This window comes from Chiloscyllium punctatum, chromosome 18 (assembly GCF_047496795.1).
Source record: "Chiloscyllium punctatum isolate Juve2018m chromosome 18, sChiPun1.3, whole genome shotgun sequence".
Lineage (NCBI taxonomy): Eukaryota > Metazoa > Chordata > Chondrichthyes > Orectolobiformes > Hemiscylliidae > Chiloscyllium > Chiloscyllium punctatum.
The window spans coordinates 19,630,714-19,647,035 of record NC_092756.1 but is presented as its reverse complement, the minus strand read 5'-3'; the positions used below and the strand labels follow the sequence as shown (position 1 = coordinate 19,647,035).

General features: G+C 44.6%; 1 non-coding gene across 1 annotated transcript; it reads left to right on the top strand.

Moving 5' to 3' along the window:
* Positions 1–11,576: 11,576 nt before the first annotated feature.
* Positions 11,577–11,658, top strand: trnas-gcu (transfer RNA serine (anticodon GCU)). Its single transcript has one exon. It is a non-coding gene; the product is annotated as a tRNA-Ser (tRNA).
* Positions 11,659–16,322: the final 4,664 nt, after the last annotated feature.

The window sequence follows — 16,322 nt, the reverse complement described above, 5'->3', positions numbered from 1 at the left end:
GGTATTCATCATCAGTGGTGCTTGTTGTAATAATAGGAAACTGTGTCTGTGTTGAAATGCTGTGTCCAACATACTGATCCACATGTCGTTCATTTCACCGGAGGACCCTGCTGTGTGACACAGCGTGGGGAATAACTGCAAGGCGTCAGGGGTATGGCCCACACACCAACTGATTTCTCTCACCTTCGCCAGTGTATTCCCAGCTCAGTCAAGTGACTTTGCGAATCACTTCATAACAGACCTACAGAGAACAGCAAAAAAATCTTCCATAACTTCAAACGTGTGTTTCCTCCAATGCATAAATATGGCGGTTGTATCTATTTCAGATACCATTGAGTGACAGGATGCAGATGGCTCATCAATATGTAATGTGAAGAACGGAGCACTGTTATAGCGAAACTCTGGCAGTTGCAGTACACACACTGAAAGCTGGAATTGTCATCGAGCAGAGGATGCTTTTCATTCATTAATTTCTGGATTATGCGCCCACCACAATCCCTTTGGGCCGCTCTGTTATCGCTGACCACAGCGGTTTCCCGTAGTCTTCAGGTTTTTGTAGCATGTACCTTCAAGGATGACGTTAAAATATCTTCACTGTTATTGTGTGATACACTGTGGCACATATGTGTCCCGGCTGTGTCAATATAACCACCGTGTAACTTCCCCAATTCTGCTGTTTTATTTGCAATTTCAATCAGAATCACAAAATGTGTCACACTTTAGACTGAGGCCATACAGCCCACCTGTGCTCTGCTGGCTCCACGCAATGAGGAAATGACTGTGTTTTGACTGATTGATTGTCACATGGACCTAAGTACAGTGGAAAGCGTTGTTTGAGATGGTAAAGTCGGATCATAGTCATCAAGGACATGCAGATCACAGCGTGAGGAAAGCAAAATTTGGCCAGACTTAGGAATTCAGGTTACTCCGTATCGGACGTGCGCTCTGTAAAATCCACATTGGCAAGTTCAGCATTATTTCAAGTTATACAATTCATTTCTCAGAGCAGCAATGGGCGAGAAGAAGCGGTTCTTGAACTTGCTTGTGTATGTTTTCAAGCTTTGGAATCTTTATCTGAAACCGATCTCATCGAAATCATATCTTCACAGTCAAAAATGAAGTAGTGTGCAAAATTCCAAGGCTCATCCCCAATGTGAACGCGAGATCTCTCGCACATATGTCACCTGTCTGAAGCAATGTCACACCCGAGACAAACGAGACAGAACGGCGCCAGACGTGGTAACCAGAAATCAGGTGAGTTTTTGGTTAACTAAGGCTATTTCTGCTGTTTCGGAGTGAAAGAAGCACAGAGATTTAATAACAGCTCCTTTCCATTCTGACTCGCTTCTCCCAGGAGGCTGTGCTAGCTGCTTTCCCGGAACAGGGCGATCTTCATTGAGAACTGGACGAACTCATCCTCCATTGTCACGCAGTATTAGTGTCGAGCAGCTTGAACGCGATCTCTAGCTCCCTATCAAACATGGGTGTGTGGAGCGGGGTAGGGGGCTGGCGGGAGTGGGAAGTATGGGAATTCTGGAAAGGTGTAGAAAAGGGAGATCGTGCATGCACAAGAAATCATCTTCTTTTTGGAACCATTGTCCAAATAATGCCACTGGAGAGAGCTAGAAAATGCAGAACTGCGAGGAAAGAGTGAATCTCTCCCCATTATTCGGGAACAGTGTCTGTGCTTCTCGAAGTCACAGGGAGGCTTCTGCTGTCTGAATCAGCATGGGATGTTACTGCAGCGAGTCCCGTCGCTCACGCACCTGCTGTGTATACATTTTTCCACGTTGCCTCCACTTCACGTCAAAGATTTCACAGCTCACATCATCCTAGAGTGACAGGGAAGAGAAGGAAGCGATTCAGACCATCATCTTAACACAATCTGGGGATAAGTTGGATGTGGGAGAGCGGACAGTCTCGACTGGTTCCAGCATTTACAATCTTGGTCCGTGTGGTAACAAAAGCAGGAACCAGGAACTGTTTACCTTTCTTCTTAAAACAGGAAATTAAATTTTGAAGAGCATAGATATCTCTTCCTGGTGTACATGAAATGATCAAGATCAGAATACGGTTCCCTGAGTATGGTCTGACTTCTGGGTTATGGGCCCAGGGCACTCCCACTGTGATATTCTGTTCACAAGTTCTGACCACATGGAAAGAAATGACACAGTGACAAGATCTATTGAATCGGATTCTGTGAAAAACAGAAGCCGATGGAATGAACAGCACTATGAGAAAGAGAATGTAGCATTATATGTGAGGAAGTTGTTTTCCAGACTCGAGGAGAGTGCACAGTGCTGTTTCCAGGGGTCAATATCTGGATAAGTAGACAGAATTAGCATCGGCTGTTATTGGACTGCATTTTTTGTACAATGTTGCATAAGCACGGGACTTTTATATAGAGGGGACAACTTCAAAATCCTCAATGATGCAAGACACAGAAATGAGGTGAACAACAAAGCAACCGCAGAAACTCGTGTTACATCATGGGGTAAACGCCCCGGCTCAACCTTTGCTCAAATTCGCTCTCTGTCAAATTCCTGAGCCTGAGCTTCGAACAGTGAATGGTCTATGTTAATAAACACTGCTCGAATCTCACAACTTCAGCATTTATTACGCCCCTACATGTATGTCTGACAACAGAAATTGATCCCTCACTGTGTTACTTCAGCACAAGTAGAGAAGAAATAAACAAAAGAACAACAGTCACGAATGTGATGGAGATTTGACCTGATGCACACCTCTTCCCACCCTACCACTTCCACACCTCTTTCCAACCTACCTCTTGCAAAAATGCCATCCCGTATTCCCAATTCCTCCGCCTTCGCTGGATCTACTCCCAGGAGGACCAGTTCCACCACAAAACACAGCAGATGGCCTCCTTCTTTCGAGACGGCAATTTCCCTTCCAACGTGGTTAAAGATGCCATCCAACGCATTGCGTCTACATCCCGCACCTCCACCCTCAGAGCACACCCCTCCAACCGTAACAAGGACAGAACGCCCATGGTACTCACCTTCCACCCTACCAACCTTCTCATAAACCAAATCATCCACCGACATTTCCACTACGTCTAAACAGACCCCATCACCAGGGATATATTTCCCTCCCCAACCCTTTCTGCCTTTCGCAAAGACCGTTCCCTTCGTGACTATTTGGTCAGGTCCACGCCCCCTACAACCCACCCTCCAATCCTGGCACTTTCCCCTGCCACGGCAGGAACTGGAAAGTCTGCGCCCACACCTCCTCCCTCACCTCTATCCAAGGCCCGAAAGGAGCCTTCCACATCCATCAAAGTTTTACTTGCACATCCACTAATATCATTTATTGTATCCGTTGCTCCCGATGCGGTCTCCTCTACATTGGGGAGACTGGGCGCGTCCTAGCAGAGCGCTTTAAGGAACATCTCCAGGACAACCACGCCAATCAACCACACCGCCCCGTGGCCCAACATTTCAACACCCCCTCGCACTTTGCCTAGGACATGGAGGTCCTGGGCCTCCTTCACCGCTGCTCACTCACCACCAGATGCCTGGAGGAAGAACGACTCATCTTCCACCTCGGAAAACTTCAACCCCAGGGCATCAATGTGGACTTCAACAGTTTCCTCATTTCCCCTTCCCCCACCTCACACTAGTTCTAAACTTCCAGCTCAGCACTGTCCCCATGACTTAGCCGGACTTGTCCTACCTGCCTATCTCCTGTTCCACCGATTCACTCCACCCACTCCTCCTTGACCTATCACCTTAATCCCCTCCCCCACTCACCCATTGTACTCTATGCTACTTTCCCCCCACCCTCACCCTCCTCTAGCTTTATCTCTCCACGCTTCAGGCTCACTGCCTTTATTCCTGATGAAGGGCTTTTGCCCGAAACGTCGATTTCGAAGATACACGGATGCTGCCTGAACTGCTGTGCTCTTCCAGCACCACTAATCCAGAATGTGGTTTCCAGCATCTGCAGTCATTATTTTAACAGCCTTGCAGTTCTTCCCCACGCTGTGCCACACAGCAGGGTCCTCCAGTGAAATGAACAGCCGTGAATGACATGTGGTTCAGTATGTTGAAGACAGCATTTCGACACAGATACAGTTCATTCATATTAGAACAAGCAGCACTGATGATGAATAACCTCAGAGAGAAGCAAGCGACAGAGATTTACCATGGACTCGATGGGCTGAACGGCTTCTGTCGGCACGTGAATGACGTCACACGTCTCTGCCGTCCCTCTGTCTGTCTCTGTGACCGAGTGGCTGAGGGAGAAATAATGGCTCGTTTTTAATCCTCTTTTCCGCTTTGGACTGCCTGCAGCCCCGTAGCACCTGGCTGTGGGGTTGGTTCTCAGTGAGTGAGGGTTTCATTCATAGTCGCTTCATCTGGGACAGTTGGGACTCAGATGTTAACTGAAGTCCGATTGCAGCAAAGAAACCGACGCCTGTGAATCAAAAGCCTTTCTGCTGGATTGTTCTGCGAAGATTGATTCTGAACATCAAATGGGCAGCACAAAAATGCACTTATTTGCATTTTACTGAGGGAAGAGAGTCCACGGCCCATTTCTCTCTTTCCCACTAGCTCAGCGCCTTTCTCTTTCTCTCAAATAAATGATATTTGGAGGAAGTTCGCAATCAAAGTTGATCAGCTCCAGCAGGGCTCTTGCACCTGGCTGAACCCGTGAGAGGAAGCTTCAGAGCATATTCGCATTTACATCCCATCATAATGCCTGCAAGTGGAGGGAAATGGCTGAACATTCTGCCAATAGAGACACCTCAGTCCCTGGGGATGGAATAAACAGCACTGTCCCGCGTGGGGACATTCTGCAGATCAGACACAGTCCACTTTATCATTCAGATCATACCAGAGTGAGAGCGCTCGAGAAGGCCAAGCGGTCACTCGTACCTGTGCCAACTCGGGAGTTGCAAAAGATTGGTGAAAGTGGAAAGTGGAATTGTTCACGTTTCAAGTGTTTCCATGAAGCCGGAAGCAGAAGAAGATATACAGTGAAGCGATTAAGATCTGACTACAGGAGCAGCAAATAAGTTGTACAGCGATGAGGAGAGCTTTGAAGTATTGAATTCTGGTTGATGGGACGATCATGCTTTTACGAGGCCACGCTGCTACAGAAGAAACTATGTCAGTGTCTCTCAGCATTGTGATGTCACAGGCAAATATCGCCGTTCTACTGCAGGAAATTCCTTTGTCCAATGTGAGGGCAGTCCATATGTAAAGGTGTAGCTGATATATCGAATCCTTTCACATAACTAATTCCACTGCACCTGAGTGTCTTCTATTGTCTCCTTTCCACTTTACCTGTCATTGTGCCCACACTGAAGTTGATTTTCTATCTCTGCTTGTCATTTACCGTCTGGGTGATGTGATGCAGTTGTACTGACCCATCTTCTGACATAATTTTCCACTTCACTTCAGCCCACCCAAACTTTGCGATCTGATACCATTCCCGTTGTTTAGATGTTAAGCGCTCGTCTCAGATCCAGCCTGCCCTCACCCAAAATAAATGGAAAATTCAGTCACACTGTGATCACTGCAATCGAGGGGTATATTCACTCTAAGGTCATTGATAATTCCAAGGATAAAGTAAGGACTGCAGATGCTGGAGATCAGAGTTGGTAGTGTGATGCTATAAAAGCACAGGAGATCTGGTAGCACCCGAGGTGCAAGAGAATTCAGGTTTCAGGCTTAAGCCCTTAATCTCGAATAAGGCATGTGAGTCGGGCTGAGAGATAAATGTAAATGGTGTGGGGTTGAGGGGAAATAGCTGGAAAGCAATAGATGGATGAATAGGAGGGAGAAGAAATTAGGTCAGATATTCCAGTGATGGATTGGGCTGAGAGGGCGGTGGCGAGTTGAAGGTTTGGGCTTGGGGGAGGGGAAATGAGGTAACTGTTCAAATTCACATTTATCACGGGTGGTGTGAGGGTCCCAAGCCGGTAGGTGTAGTTTTCCTCCTCCAGGCGTTGGGTGGTATCGGTTTGGCAGTGGTGAGGTTCAAGACCTGGATGTCTTTGATGGGGTAGGAGGGGGAGTTGAAGTGTTCAGCCACAGGACGGTGAAGTTGGTGGGTGCGGGTGTCGCAGAGATGTTCTCTGAAATGATCTGCAAGAAGGTTTCCTGTTTCCCTGATGTAGAGGAGACCACACTGGGCGCAACGGATTCAGTAGATGACATTGGTAGCTGTACAGGTGAATTTCTAATGGATGTGGAATGGTCCATTCTGGCCTTGGCTGAGGTGAGGGGAGTGGTGTGGGTGCTAGTTTCACTCTTCCTTTGGTGGCAGTGAAAGGTGCCAGGAGAGGGTTGTGGGCTGGTGGGGGGATGTGTGGACCTGAAGAAGGGTTCATTAAGGGAATGGTCTTTGCAGAATGTTGGCAGGGCTGGGCAGCGAAATATATCTCTGGTGGTGGTGTCTGTTTGGAGGTGGCATCAGTGGCAGAATATGATGCGTTTATGCGCAGTTTGATGGGGGTGTAAGGTGAGCACCAGGTGGTTCTGTCCTTGTTGCGTTGAGAGGCATGGCTTCAAGGGTTGTGGTGTGTGAAATTGAGGTGATGAACGTGAGGGCGCTGTCAACCACGTGGGAATGCAATTTGTGATCGTGGAAGAAGGAGACCAACTGGCTCTTCCTGAGGTGCAATTGGTCATCCTGGGAACAGATGTGCTGGAGGTGGAGGCATTGGGAATAAGGAATGGCGTTCTTACACGAGATAGGGTTGGAGGAGATGTAGTCTAGGTACATGTGGGAGTTGGTGGGCTTGTAGGATATGACTGTAATTAGTCAGTCGCCAGAGTCGCTGATGGAGAGGTCCAGGAAGATGGGTGAAGTTGCCAAGATGATCCGGATAAATTTGAGGTCGGTGTGGAAGGTGTTGGTAAAGTTGGTGAGCTATTGAACCGCCTCGTTGGAGCACCAAGTGGTCCCAAACATTCATCAATGTAGCGGAGGAACAGGTGGAGGATGGTGCCTGTGTAATTGCGAAATGATGAACAGTTCCGCGTATCTGACAAACAGGCAGGCATAGCTAGGTCCTATGCGGGTTTCGATGGAGGAAGTGGGAGAATTGGAAAGAGAAGTTGTTGATTGTGAGGACCAGTTAAGCCACGTGGATGAGGAAGTCAGTGGAAAGGTACTGGTTGGGATGGTGTGAGATTTCGAAATGGAAGGCTTGCAGACTTCTGTCATGGCAGATGGATTTGTGCAGGGACTGGATGTCCATGGTGAAGATGACGCGTTGGGGGCCAGGGAAACGAAATTCTTGGAGGAGGTGAAGTGCATAGGGGTATCACGAATGTAAGTGGGCATTTCCTGAACTGGGAAGAGAAGATTGTATCAAGGTAGGAAGAGATTATTCGGATGGAACAGGCTCAGGATGAGACAAGAGGTCGACGGGGGCAGTCAGATTTGTGAATCTTAGGAAGGAGGTAGAATCGGGGAGTGCGCGGTTCATGGACAATGAGGTTGAAGGTTGTGGATGGGAGATGCCCAGAGGTGATGAGATTGTGGATGGTCTGGGAGATGATAGTTTGTTGAGGGGAGGAGAGATTGTGATCGTGGTCTGTAGGAGGAGGTGCCTGCGAGTTGGCACCTGGCTTCAGCTTTGTTCCTCTCCCCGACTCACAAGCCTAATTCCTGATGAATGGCTTATGCCTAAATCGTCCATTCTCCTGCTCCACGAATGTTGCCTGACCTGCTGTGCTTTTCCAGTACAACACTCTCCACTCATTCATTATTACTTTCTCATTTCACACTACCAGATCCATGCTGTCTGTTTGATTCTAATGAGCTCTGTTCTCATGGACTGCGACAAAATCTGCCAATCTGAAACAAAAACAGAAATTGCTGAAAAATCACAGGTGTGCTGGCAGCATCTGTGCAGATGAATCACTGTTAACGTTTCACATCCATTGGGTCCGTCTCTCCACAGATGCTGCCAGACGTCCTGAAATATACCAGCAACGTCTGTTTTTGTTTGATTTTCAACATCAGCAATTTTATCATTTTTGTTTTCTTATTTTCTGCCAATATGATTTGGCTAAAGATTACGTTAAATGTTTTAAATATGACTGTGATGGAATAGCCAGATTCCCCACCAGCCGGCTCCTTTTATTTCACGTGACCAATGCCTTTCCACTTGGTCACCGCGCCCTACAGCTGCACTGCATATACATTGACAAAATTGTGGCATTCTCTCGGATTGGTAATCAGGAGGAAGAGTGATTGAAATTATTGAAAACTTAAGATAAACTGATAAATACGTGATATAAAACGGGAAACTGAAAGGGAAAGAGAGAACAGCGACTGATAATGTTTTGACAAAACTGAAATATAATTGCTCAAGATTCAGAAAGTGCTTTCATCCACAAACATACCATAATATGGAATGTAATTTTTGGGACAAACAATGCAAGCAGATTGCAAAATCTTAGTTTTAAACTCTTGCTGCAACTGTTTTGGTTTTAATGAACGCACACATGGGATTCAGTGCTGCAATGCTCTGCTAAAATGGAAAATGAAATCCTTGCCTTTGAGGATACGTGGGCAATTTTCACTGATTCATCCCAGTAATGGCAGGACTGTCCTCTGGAAGCGTATGAGTAAATTCTTTCAATGTTCCATGGAGTTTCGACTGAGTGGTGAAGGGAATGTCTCCATTCACTAATTAATCATTCAGTAGAATTCAACACAGGGACCCATGAAATGATGAACAAATTGAACAAGAACACGAACATTCGATACACAATAGCTACGAGAATTACGATGTGAAAACTGTTGATTTCAGATTCACGGTGGCCTTCATTGATAGCATTTACTGTCCAGAACCAGTCTGCACTGGAATGGTGGGAGACACCCTATGAAGTATTTGAACTTCAGTCGCCTTTAGAAATAGCTGAGACTGATCAGGACATGGGGATTTAGAGATGTTGGCCTTACAAACCTTTCAGACATTCCGTGGAAGAAGAAAGGAAGACATAGAAAATTCTCGTCTCCATGGAGACGATGTTCATGAACTGATTAGATTGTAATTTACCTTATTGGAGTTTATAAATAGAGGCGTCATATTTAAAAAGCAAAGAGTTCATAGCGTAACTGTAAAATCTTTTGGTCACTCTCTGTGGGAACATTGTGTATAATCCTTGTCCTCATTCTTCACCAAAAACATGTGAAGGAGTTAGAAAGAGCACAGACGCTGTTTCCTGTATAGCAAGATATTAGAAAGCCAAGTGACGTTGTTTACTGAGACATAAAAATATCAGAAAGGATACAAACGGGATGATAGAAAGAATGAAGGAATTTATTCACGAGATTTGGAAATGCTGGAGCAGAAACACGCATTTTTGATGTAAACAAATGAGATTTTCACATAACGCGAGGATTGAATGAGTAAATCGGGGCAAGTCCCTCTTTCTAGTGAAAACCATTAGTGAATGATTAAGGAAAGTTTGGATGAGAGTTTCTTCCACGCAATAGAGTTATTTAAATCGTGAACGACTTTCCAGAAATAAAACGTAGAAGCTGATTTCACAGTGTTTTAAAAGATACACGAACAAACGTTCAAGGAGAGAATTTACCATTGAGTGAAAGTCAGTGTGGTTGCGTGACAATTTAGAATTTTTTGACTTCAGAAACAAAGATATTTCATGAACACGTACAACTGAATAAGACTGAGTATAAAAAGTTCATGGATTGGTAAGATGTGGCGTATTATTCAAGGTGAAACTCTGTAAATGGAGCTGATGTCGTAAAATAACTGCAGACGGAAGTGATATCCAAATGAGTAGGAATTGAATCGTCACTTGGAGAGACAACACTTACTTTAAAGACTTGACCACATTCACATGATGCTATGTATATTTCGTACATTCTTAACTCCACCCAAGAAATCCACCAAGAAGACTCTGTCCTTTTGTATTGTTAACCCTCTGTAATTCTCTGCAGCACACCATTTCAGACAAAATATGCTCAGACCAAAATTCAGTTCAATACAATATTCAAACGGTCCTATGTGATTTCTTTTTTTATTATTGCAATAACGTTTGTGAATTTGCAACAAACTCTGTAATATGAAACCAGTTCAATATCTATTTTCCCGGAATTTAACGCAGTGCACATGGGAAACGTTATTCATCTGCTGAAAAATCACCTTCGGCTCTCTCTACACACATGTCTCTTCACGTTTTAGACACTTGCAGTATATTTGTTGATCAAGGAGTCATTATCCAGAAAAGGTTGTTTCTCAATCCAAAAACACGAGAATTTTCCCATAAACTTGGCTTTGCTCAATATCACCTTCTGTCCGTATCCCTCAACACGACGACAAATTGAAGCTGCTCCATGTGAGTCTCAAAAGTAAACCTTCGGCACTGCACAGCCCACTGTACTGGAACAGAGATACCGTGCACTGGTCACCTTCAGCACAGGAGCAACACATTAATGCTTACCTCCACATTCCTGGTTTTACCTGAACGTTTGGGAAACCGACTTTCTCTGATTCCATGGCTAGTAACGGGGATTATATGATCATCTTCACCAGTGGTTCTGTCCCCGAGTGAGGAAAGTGGTGAGGTACTTATTGAAAAGATGGGTAGATTGATGAAATGTACAATTACATCTTTTGCCTTCACTCACCCATGAGCTTTTTATTTTGTTTTACAACTGTAGCAATCTTAAAATCTTCATCTTGAATAGGCTCAATGGCAGATCTCCATTGTGTCTCTGGCATCAAATTCCAAAATATAAACCCCCTCTGAATTCTTCCACCGCAGTCCGCTGTTTGGGAAGTGTTCCTGTTGTGGAAAATCCACTTCCCCTTGTGTCACCTGCTTCTCCCTGCATGCGCACTGGCACTGCACTCATATTCCTTCTGACACTTGCTCACTGTATTGCTGTGATCATACAGTGACTTGGTGTCGCACGGCCCAGGAACATGATGCAGATCAAGGTTTTTGCACTGTTGAGTTCAATTGTCAGTTTAGCCTTATTTTGGATTTTGAAATTGTCTGTTCTGTACACAAGTGCGTGTCAAAAACGTCTGAGCGGAAGTTACGAATAGTGACATTGAGCACTGTGCACTCTCCTCCAGTCTGGAAAACAATTCCTCACAGGCAATTTAATAGACAATAGGTAACAGGTGCAGGTGTCGGCCATTCTGTCCTTCGAGCCAGCACCACCATTGATTATGATCATGGCTGAACATCCTCAATCTGTATCCTGTTCCTGCCTTATCCCCATAACCCTTGATTCCACTATCCTTAAGAGCTCTATCCAACTCTTTATTGAAAGAACACCTCCTGCTGTCTCGGGTTCTTCATTCCGAAAGCTTCAAATCTTCACAGAATTCAACAGACCTTGTTACATATTCATTTCCTCATTTTTGTTCAGATCACTGTGTGCATAGTGTGACAGTGGGAGTGCATTTGCCCCACAACCCAGGGGTCAGACCATAGTCTTGGAACCGTACTGTGTTATTTATCATTTTACCAACACCAGGGAGAAATATCTGCTGCTCTGCATAATTTACCCAATTCAATTATTCATAAGGTCATAGCCATCACTGCCTCTGTGACGAGGTGGCCGAGAGGTTAAGGCGATGGACTGCTAATCCATTGTGCTCTGCACGCGTGGGTTCGAATCCCGCTCTCGTCGCTGTCAGCAACGCCATTTTCGTGGTGCTCTTTTCAGATGATCACAGCTGTCATATTGAAACTGGAACGCTAATGGTCAGTTTATACGCATTTACACTATTACAAAATTTCAAAGAATGGTCTGAGCCTGTTGACTAAACTGTATTGAAATGTAGGTTGCATTGGATAATGAAAGGGAGCGCGGTTTCCTTTTGCAAATCAAGTTGCTGTGAACGTTTTTTCGTGTGAAAGACATCCAGGAAAATCAAATAACGAGAGCTGCGAAGTGCATGTTTATGCAAAGGGATTCTTAATGAATCTTTTGTCAGATGAAATCTGGAGGAGGTTGAGTAGAAGTTATTCATCCTGGTGAGAAGAGCACAGCGAGACAACAAAAAATAATGGAGAGGGGCAGGGCGTGGGTGTAGGGGCACTGAGAACTGGCTGTAAATGCACAGTGGAGAATTGCCAATGTGGGTGCCGTGCATGGGCACGGAAAGAATTACACATTGGTCTCGCCCTCGCCCCTTGCTCTCGCCATTGATGAATGCTGGACATAAGGCACAGATAAACACAAGATGTGGGAAGCAAGCTCCCTCTCGTTATGCACACACTGGATGCATCACATTGAACTATGAACAACTGGAGAAATCAGCATGTTACCTTTAGGGAGTGAAACTAAACTGTGGATCAAGAATTGCAGATTCATGCAATAGAAACATGAAAAATAATTTAAAATGTAGGGTGTAGGTTTGCTTGCTCAGTTGTAGCTTTGATATCCAGACATTTCATTACTTGGCTAGGTGACATCATCATCAGTGGCAACCTCCAAGTGAAGCGAATCTGTTGTCTCCTGCTTTCTATTTATATCTTTCTCCTCGATGGGGTTCCTGGGGTTTGTGGTGATGTCATTTCCTGTTCGTTTTCTGAGGGGTTGATAGATGGCATCGAGATCTATGTGTTTGTTTATGGCGTTGTGGTTGGAGTGCCAGGCCTCTATGAATTCTCGGGCGTGTCTTTGATTAACCTGTCCCAGCATAGATGTGTTGTCCCAGTCGAAATGGTGGTACTTTTAATCCGTGTGTAGGGCTACGAGGGAGAGAAGGTCGTGTCTTTTTTTGGCTAGCATGGAATTTTGTAGATGACGTTGGTGTTGTCTGTGGATTGTTCTGGTTCTTTTAAGTTTGTTAGTTTTTGTTTGAGAGTGTTGGTGGGTTTGTGTGCTACTAGGATTCCGAGGGGTCTTAGTAGTCTGGCTGTCATGTCTGAAACTTCTTTGATGTATGGTAAGGTGCTTATGGTTTCTGGCTGTGTTTGGTCTGCTTGTCGTGGTTTGTTCTTGAGGAATGTGTGGACTGTATTTTTTTAGGTATCTGTTCTTCTCGAATACATTGTAAAGGTGGTTTTCCTCTGTTTTCCGAAGTTCGTCTGTGCTGCAGTGTGTGGTGGCTCGTTGGAATACTGTTCTGACGCAGCTTCGTTTGTGTATGATGGGATGGTTACTGGTGTAGTTAAGTATTTGGTCAGTGTTTGTCGCTTTTCTGTATGCAATGGTTTGTAGTTCTCTGTTGTCCTTTCTTTCTACTGTGACTTTCAGGAATGCGAGTTTGTTGCCGGTTTCTTCCTCCTTGGTGAACTTTATGCCTGTGAGAGTGTTGTTGATGATGTTAAATGTCTTTACTATCTTGTTTCGTTTTGTGATGACAAAGGTGTCATCTGCGTAGCGGACCCAGATTTTGGTTTGATTGTTGCAAGGGCTGTTTGTTCTAGTCTTTGCATTACCGCTTCTGCTATGAATCCTGATAGCGGAGATCCCATGGATGGGCCATTGGGGGTTTGTTTGTCGACTATGTTGTTGAAAGTGAAGTAGGTGGTGAGGCACAGGTCCACAAGCTTCATGCTGTTTTCGTTGGTAATGTGATTGATGGTGGTTGGTGTGTGTGATGGTCTCTTGTAAAAGTGTGTTTCCTTTGCCAGGTCGATGTTGATGAAGGTGAACAGTGCTATTATGTCGAATGAGACCATTGCTTCCCCTTCCTCTACTTTGGTGTTTTTGATGATTTTTAGGAATTCCTGGGTGGAGTGGATGGAGTGCTGTGACTCTTCTATGAGGTATTTCAGTCTTGCGTGTAGTTCTTTGTCCAGTCTGTAAGTTGGTGTTCCGGGTAATGAGACTATGGGTCTGAGGGGGCTCCTGGTTTATGGATTTTTGGTAGTCCAGTTCGACTTGGACAACGCGTTGATACTGGGACAGTCTAAACAAAGACATGCTCGAGAATTCCCGAGGCCTGGCACTCCAACAACAATGCCATAAACAAACACATCTATCAACCCCGCAGAAAACAAACCGGAAATGACATCACCACAAACCCAGGAACCCCATCCAGGAGAAAGGTATAAATAGAAAGCAAGAGACAACAGCTTCGCTTCACTTGGAGATCGCCACTGATGATGTTACCTAGCCAGGTAATGAAACGTCTGGATATCAAACCTACAGCTCAGCGAGCAAACCTACACCTTAAACTTCAACCTGAGCTACAAACCTTCACAAACCTTGCGATTTAAAGTGTCTTTATACGCATATCATAAATAGACTTTTCGTTATAATACCCGTCTGGTTGAAAGAAGAAGACATCACATTTCAAGATAGATGACAACGTTACCAATTTTGTTTTGAAATTGAGATTTATTTGATCATTTTACACAGTGAACAAGTTCATTTTAAAAAATGCAAACCACAATCTCTCACCTGGAATAAAAGTGTGATTTCAATATAAACATTGTCCTTGCTAACTCGCAGTTACTCAACATGAAAAATAGGATGTAATGTTTATTAAGCATAGATCAATTAGCACCATTATCTTACTTCGGATTGACTGCAGTATGCACATTCTAAATAAGGTTTAAGAAAGAATGACTTTTGGAAATAATGATTCGGTGGTGACTAAAAATAATATTAGCTTCTCATGATGTGGATATTCCACCAATGGCTCCAGTGGTGGAAATGTTTAGTGGGCAGTATTTCTATGATGGTATGGACGTATGTGAGCTGCCAGGGATGGGAACTCCCACTTCATCTGGAGCAGCGTCTTTTGACGTGGACCAGGGAGCATTGTAGCATCATTCTAGGAGTTCCAACCACACCTGGAGCAGCTTCCATTGACATGGAGCAGCAGGGAGCATTGGCACATCCGAATGCAAGATTTAACCTTATTTGGAGCAGCTTCAGTTGGCCTGGAGCAGGGAGCTTTGGGAGATCATTCTGGGAGCTCCACTCTCACCTGGAGCAGCTTTTAATGACATGTAGCAGGAGGTAGCATTGGGACATCAGAGTGATAGATCCAACCTCAACTGGAGCACTTCTATTGACATGGAGGAGGGAACATTGGGACATCAGACTGGGAGCTCCAACCTCACAAGGTTCAGCGTTTAATGACATTTAGCAGCTGGGCGCATTGGGACATAAGAGTGGTAGGTCTAACCTGAACTGCTCCACTTCGACTGACATGGAGCAGGGAGCATTATGACATCAGACTGGGCGCTCCAACTTCAAGTAGAACCGCTTCTATTGACATGGAGCAGCAAGGAGCATTGGAACGTCAGGTTGGGAGCTCCAACATCACCTGGATCAGCTTGCATTTACATGGAAGAGGAGGGAGGATTGGGACGTTAGCCTGGGGGAAAGGATATTCAACTATTTTAATCTAAAGTAAAATATGTTTCCACACCTCAGATGTTAATTGATTTACGAAGAATCTTTCCCGGGAAAATAATTAATTCTTTAGATAGTAAAGACAAGTCCTGAAAATATTCAACTCAGGAAAACGCATTGGTACAGAGAGAAATGGGAGTGATGTTTCATGTCTTTGTCCTTTCATTTCTGGCAGTCTCTGCACTGGATTACATCACCGGAAGGACATTTTCACTCATTTCCAGCAAATACGGACAGGTCATTAACGTAATCTAAAGCTGAAAATTAACGGGAATATGCGATGTTATGATTCGGCTGGAGTTTACTTCAAATTTTGGTGAAAACGTAGCAAAGTCAGTTGCAATTTCCAAGATCAGCAGTGACCTCATTGATTGGCTGATCAGATTGTGAATGGTCGTTTTTCTGAGGACAATTTGAAGTGAATCAATGATGTTGATTATCTTTGTTCTTTGTTCGCTTTGTGACTGTTACTGCTATTGCTCATGTCCTTGTTAACACAACAGCTCTGCAGCGTGTAAAACCTCAGCTGTGCATCTGGCCAGTGGCACAACCATTCGTATAGCTGGCAATGCATTAGGCGGTTGTAAGTTCAACTTTTACTTTGCGCAAGCGCATTATGGCGATTCATCACACATCCAACCTACTCATTTTTGTTATGCTGAGGTGGGTAATATTTGAAATTTTCATCTCCACGAACGAAAATTCTTTCACTGTCTTCGATCAGTTAAACATTGCCAAGAGCTATCAGAGTAAAAATCACACAGCACCAGATTGTATTGAACAGACATATTTGGAAGCACCAGTGTTCCATGCACTGTTTCTTCATCATGTGTTTGTCACCTCTTGGAATCTAAAATTTCTTTGTGTGATTATTAAATGTATCCACCCCAGTCCAACACCAACACCTCTTAGTCATGGGGACCGTCGACACCACGAACGGTCGGTTAAAGTCCAGATGATCTTCCAAAAGATCG